Raw genomic sequence first — 7,278 nt, forward strand, 5'->3', positions numbered from 1 at the left:
ATGAATCTGTGAATCCATTTGTTTAGGTGATAGAAATTGCAACCCCTCTGTCCCTGACCACTCTTTGCAACTCATATCTATGTGGATCCATAAATTCACTACATGGGCACCACCTAACATGCTAAGGACTTTCCTTACTTTCTGACATCATGAGGATGCCAGTGGAGCAAACAGGCTGACTATAAAAAAGAGGCTCATATGTTATTCTCACCAGTAACCACCTAATCTTTTTATGCTCATACAGATCGATGAGATCCCTGATTCCTGTTTTCCTGCTTGTTTCCTTATTTATAATGTGTAGCAGACTGCTCTCACCCATGGATTTGCCTTCTAGGTGATATTTATTGTCAAATTTTTTGAGGCCATAGTGTCCTATGACTCGTAACTATAGAATATCACTGGAAGAATATTGTTATTTAAAATGTGTGCCTTTGTTCAAATGTTTGGGATCATTGAAAAAACTTTGCAATTTCCCAGAGGCAAACCAAAGAACTCCTTCTGTTCAATTCTGGGTTTAACTTGGTTGTTTGTAGTGCCCGTCCAAAGTGTGTATGAGCTGTCTCTATTGTCTATTTAACAATAAACATCCCGCATTCACTTTTGTTTTGTTTTGTTTTGTTTTTTGCTATATAGCCACAATTCTTTCTATCTTATACTTGTGGAGTTACTCGTTCAAAACCAAGTATTATACTTTACATTTTTCTGTTAAGCTTTATCTTATTAGATTTAAACCGATGTTCTAACCTGTCAAGTTCTTTTTGGATCTTGACTCTGTCATTCATTCAGCATGCTAACTATCCCTCCCAGCTTAGTGTCATTTGCAAATTTGAAAAGCATGCCATCTATGCCTTATCTAAGTCACTGATACAAATTTTAAGCATCACAGTGCCATCTATTCACCCATTCATTTATTTAATCAGAGCTGTAACTAGGGATTATGGCTCCTTAATGCAAATGCAAGTAAGGAGGTGGAGTTCATATTTAAGAACTAACTGTGTGGTTTGCATTTTCATAATGTCAGTTGGAACTATTTCACTAAATTTACTTGGTAGGTAGATGCTGGGATTTAAATCCTTGGCAGATATCTGGGAAATTGGTTCCAGCTTGTGCCCCAAATGGCTAGACCTCTCAGCTCCACTTCTGTAGAAAAGCAGGCCTTTTCTTTGCAGGCCAGGCACCTTTGATACTGCTCTGTCCCTGCTGCCAATTGCCAGGGTAATCTATTTCTGCCTAAAATGTTTATAAAGAAGTTATCTGGAGGATAGATTACTGATAATGACTTCCAAGAATTGGAATCCCAAGGCTATCAATAGAATCTGAGAGGAGTGGTGGTGATCTGGATTTTTTTTTAGGATAAGAGAACAGCATCTGTTATTCCCTTGTGAAGATATTCTGGGTGTTTTCCTCTTGTTCCCCTTTGACATAGAAATGGAGTTTGAAATGGGAATGGTTAAATGGCTCCAAGTAATGCTTTTCCCCCATTCTTGTTGGGAGGTAAGAAAAAGAGTATTTTGTATTGATAATGGTTTTTTAAAAAAATTACATACATGTTTGTTATTAATTTAACAATTATCAATGACAAACATTTTACCGTACGGATGTAACCCATAGTTGGGGTGGGGGGTCCTTTCCAGAAAAGGGTGCTCCTCTTGGGACTCATGAAGATCACATTAAGTCCTGGGATAGGTTAAACCTAAAGAGAGGAAATCTGGCTTTTCTGAAGCTATCTGGATCAGTATGCCCCCACCATGGAATGGAACTCTAGGGGAAATCCCTTAAACAAAACTTAAGTATGGCTTATGTCTCCTACTTAGGGTCTTCTCAAAAGGGGTAAATAGGGTCCCTCATAGAAAATTTACTCTTATCTACAAGTATATTTTCTTCCACTACAAAAGAAATGCTTATATAATAGAAGACAGTCCAGTGGGACCAGTCCTTATGAGCATGCACAGATTGCTCAATTGATGCTATTCCCACATGGAATTTGGAGTATACTCAGACATTCTCTAACTGGTTCAGGTCTGCTATTTGATTGGCTATGGAGTCAGAAATAGGGTGCATGCATAAAGTCATTAGTCATCCAGGGCCTGGTACTTTCCAGCTCTAGCTGGCATTGGAGAAAGGAGAAGAGCTGCTAAGGGCCTTTGGGTGGGGAGAAGGACCTTGGACCTTTTCTCCCTCAGGCTGGTAGGAAGCCAAGTGTGAATGACTCTATTGTTGCTTCTTTTTCTGTTGTGACCCTTCTTTCTTGCTTCTAGGTAAAGGAGAATAGAGATGGATGCGATCTTGTGAACTTTGAAAGGTCAGGAGAGCAAGCCACCTGTGCTCCAAGAATGTAGTCCATGATGGGTTTTGGGGGAAGTCAGGCATTACTAAGATCCTAAGAGCCTTTAGGACCCAGCCTAGCTGTAGTTCACACATAGACTCATCCAACAGCCATGCTCCATTGATTAGGTACTGCTGTCCACCACGGAATCAATGGGATAGTAGTCTGCAATACTAGAGATAGGAATCTGTAGTGTTTATTTACACTCAGATTATAGGCCTATCTATATGAAAAGTCCAGAGAGCCCAGAGTATCAGCTTCAGCAACTATATATAGAGTGTTAATATGTAAGCAGCATAGAAAAAAATAGAATCTTACAGAAGAGGAAGATAAGGGTATAAATGTCTTCCGATAAGGACCCCTGCTAACTGGTCAGAACAGGAGCCACGGTTTGTTTCTCAGCTTTGATTGTGCAGTGGGTGTGACTGAAGCACTGGACTATTCTTATTATAGGGGCAGGAGTCTGAGTCAGAATTTTTTTCTCATCACAGTCTTTCTCTTATCACAGGGGCAGCAAGAAGTCTGAGCTAGAAATTCTCTTGTCACAGATGGTGGTTCAGGGAAGAGTGTATTCTCCAGTGTAACAACAGTGCTGCTAGCAGCTGCTGTGGAGGTGTAAGACCAACACCACCAGCACACAGGAGGGCTGCTAGCACAAATTCTTTGATCTGCTTTTCTAAGGAAAGCAACTTTAAGGTGTTTACAATCTCATTTTAATTAAACATCCATATATCATTCACTTAGTTCAGGTAAAAAGTCAGAACTATGAACTTCAGAGAAAATACAAACAGAAATTACAAGCAGAAATTATATAAACAGAGCAAATAACACAAATCAGCAGACAGGGCTTCTGTCTGTCCATAGCAATACATACATAGTTACCAGAGAGAGAAACATCTGGGTTTTAAAAGCTGGGGGAGCTCCTTAACAGCTACCCAGAGTCTAGTCTGGAGAAATCACAGGAACGCTCTTCCAATGAGTAAGCCCTAAAACAAAATGCTAACCTCAGAGTATATATACACTTGTTCAGGGTCAGAGGGCATCACAACCATGTGACTCAAACTTATGTGACTTAGGCTTTCTTTTTTTTGTTTGTTTGGTTTTTTATTATTTTTTTTTGACTTAGGCTTTCTTGTGACTTAAGCAGGTTATCAAAGACTCTTGATTCAATCAAATACTCAATCAAAGGCACTTGATTACCTTAGTGCTGAGAAGAAATCCAAAAGAAAAAAACAGGGAAAAGCCCCACTCTGCTTGCCATTACACCCAGGTGTTGTGGAAAATGTTCATACTTCTTGCTATAAGGATGAAGTAAATATCCCTTTGTAAAAGTTAATTGATGTTAATTGGTTAAACCAACTGGGGAGTTAATCACTGGCTGCTAACAGTGAGCAGAATGCATTAGAATGGGGTTGTTGTTCAGTGTTTCAGTTGCATCCAACCTTTCATGGCCCCATTTGGGGTTTTCTTAGCAAAGATATTGTAGTGAGTTTGCCTTTTCCTCCTCCAGCTCATTTTACAGATGAGGCAAATAGGGTTAAGTGATTTGCCCAGGATCACAAAACTAGTTAAGTGTCTGAGGCTGGACTTGAATTCAGGTCTTCCTGACTCTAAGTCTGGAGCTCTATGCATTGAGCCACCTAGCTGCAGTTTGAGCCAAAGCAATAGGATATCCACAACTTCTGGGGTGGGGTACCCCTACAATTCTGAAGGGAGATGTCACTAGTCTTAATCTGGAAGAATAATGGCAAAGCATTTGCTACATTTAAAACACAAAAGTCTCATGAGCACACATTGACAAACACTTAAAAGATGAAACAGTAAATCATCACTTCTATTATATTATCACTGAGAGCTAGGAAAGACCCACAGGAGACTCGTGGGGCTGCTGAACAAATATTCACTTCAGGTCTGTATTGTCTGAGCAGCAACTCAACTCCATAACTTCTGTCCAGCCAGGAATGCATGGCTTATACTCCTGGGAGTGTTCCTCTCCTCCTCTGAGTAAGGTGTAGTCATAGGAGGCAGCAGAAGCCAGTATGGAATTCAGTGACTCTTGACCTCAAACTCATGAGGTTGCTACTAAGGCTGGAGTTCTCCATCTTTCAGGATTGCTGCTTGGTCACCTGTGTTTAGGGAATGAAGCAACAAGTAGAAGAGGTAGCTAGGGACTTGAGGTCAGTCAGTTAGTCAATAAGCATTGATTAAATACCTACTATGTGCTAGGCACTGTGATAAGTCCTGGACAGACAAAGAAAGACACTTGATATATTCTGACCTTCTGATTACAGAGCTGAAAGGGCTGGAGGAAAGAGTAATAAGTCCTTCCAAAGCCTCCATTCAAAGACAGCCATTTCTTCATTTTTTCACCCAATCTACTTCTTCTAGTTGATTCCATCAAGTCCCCAAGAAACTCATCATCCTTCCATATTACAGCAGCTTTGGAGCTCATACTTCATCAGTAATCTCAGGACATGCTTTCTCTCTGATTAGAGTGCTTGAGTGTGAAGTAAAGAACTCTTTTCAAAGCAGGCATTTTAAGAGGACTCCCAGGTCAGCCATCTGTTCATACATACATACATACATACATGTATATATATATATATATATATTGCTTGCATCTATCACTCATGTGTTACATATTATATGTTGCCCATGTGTTGCCTACAACCATAAGAAAGCCTCTTCCCTTTGTCCCTCTTGTATTATTCCCTCATAAAGTCTCTCATCTCCCCAAGGAGGGAATTCTTACTTAACGTTAGACACCAAGTTCTTTAGAATAAAGAGCAGGGAACTCCAATAAATAATGTCTTCAGGCTTAGTTGGATCTTTTCTCTTCTGGATGCAAGAACTTTCTTTATATAGTATCCCTAGACTCTGCACGGTACCTGGTATATAGTAGGTGCTTAGTAAATATTTGTTGATTGGTTGATTGGGTGTTTTTGTCATCAAACTCACTCTAGCTCAATGGGGGGGGGGCAGGGAGGCTCCAGATACTTCCCAATTTTAAATTCTGAAGGTTAAACTATAAGCCAGGTAACCGACATATGCCCAATAAGTAACTGCCAAATAGCTTTGAGGCCTAGGATTCCCTAGTTCTCTAGATGAAACCCTGAGGGTCTTCCCCTGTCGGATTGATTATTTGTTTATTTGTTTTTTTGACTAGGTAAAAGAGAACATTCTTTGCTCCATTTCTTACCTAGCCTTAGTCATGGAATGAGCATTGCCTCAGTCAAACAGAGACCTGGGAAAGACCTTAGCTTAAGAAGGTCCAGTTCTCCCACTGTATCCTTGGCCATATCCTGATCTATATCTTGCTACTGGGCCTAGATGGCTCCACAGGAGAAAGTGAGGCTGACAACTTTGACTTTGCATAGCCCTCCCTCATTTAAATCTAATTCACTTGCAAGTCAGGGTGTTGACGGGTCCCAGCACCCCTAAACCTCAACAATGGCATCACCTTCCTGATGTCATGGTCCTCTTCCAGCTGAAGGACAAAGAACAACAGTTCTCAAGATATAAGCCTTTTCCATTCTTCCATGCAAATTAGTGAGCAGAAAAAAAAAAGCAGAGAAATAATACCAAGTCCAGGGTCATTGTTATCTTCACCTGCTCAACTACAGTTCTGTCCCTCTTCTTATACAAATTCATCTAGTCAAAATCTGAAAGGATCATTAAAGACTATCCTTACATATAGATGCCTAGAGGTATATGGGACCTCTGGAAGTCTTCCTATTCATTCTCCTGCTCTCAGATGTGCTGGACTTGACTGCTGTAGACCTCTAGGACTGTGTCCATGGATTCTCTACACTCTGAGAAAGCTCTGTGTCCTATTCAAACTACTGTCAGACCTCTTTTGCCAAATCATAATGGGAAGGCAGTGGTCCCAAAGGAATATTCAATGTGTGCAAGATTTTTTGATGATTACAACCTTTCTGACCTTGGGTAAAACACTTCAACCTATATTGTTTTCAATTTCTTCATCTGTAAAATGAGGGGATTGGCCTAAATGAACTTTGAGGTCCTTTATAGGTCTTTTTTTTTTGGAGGGGGGAAGGCAGAGCAATTGGGGTTAGGTGACTTGCCCAAGGTGTCACAGCTAGTAAGCATGTCAAGTGTGAGGTCACATTTGAACTCAGATCCTCTTGACTCCAGGGCTGGTGTTCTACTCACTGTGCCACCTAGTGGCCCCTCTTTACAGGTCTAAATCCATGATCCTGTAACCTACCTCAGAAATTGATTCCACTCCTGGAGAACTCTAATTGTTAGGAAATTTTTTATTCTAATAGAGCTGAAATCTGCTTTTCTTTTGGTCAGCTTCCACCCACTGTTCCTACTTCTTTTTGAGGCCATAATGTAATTAGTTCTTATAAAAAACATGAACTCCTTTGAGGGAAGGGATTGTTGAGGGAGGTGGAGAAAAATATACAATTGTTCTTACTGGGTCCACCACAAATTCATTATATAACCTCACCTAGGCTCTCACTGATACTAAGCAATCCTTCCTCACCCCCTTCTCAACTCACTATCCCATTCGCTCTCTATAGGGGCTCTTCTGAAACCTTTCATCCCAAACCAAACCTCCTATTACTCCCCCTTTCCCCACCCTCTCTCCCAGCTCAGAACCTCACCTCACATTTTACTGAAAAAATTGAAGCCGTTTCTTACACATCTCAGAGCAACATCTGCTTGCTACATGTCAATCCTTACTTGTAGCAGCCTCATCCATTTGTGTCTTCTGATTTCACTGCTCCCTTGACTACTAACCTTTGAAGCAACCTCTCAATCTCATACCATGAAAACTGAGGGATGTCAAATGTTGACATATTTAATACAAGCTTACTTCGGGCTCTCCACAATGCCAAACTGCTTCTGTAGTCTTTCCAAGCATTCAAATACTGATTCAAATATTAGGGCTTTCGGATATCCGACCACACACCAGATCCAAAGCT

The sequence above is a fragment of the Trichosurus vulpecula genome, chromosome 3 (assembly GCF_011100635.1).
Source record: "Trichosurus vulpecula isolate mTriVul1 chromosome 3, mTriVul1.pri, whole genome shotgun sequence".
Classification (NCBI taxonomy): Eukaryota; Metazoa; Chordata; class Mammalia; order Diprotodontia; family Phalangeridae; genus Trichosurus; species Trichosurus vulpecula.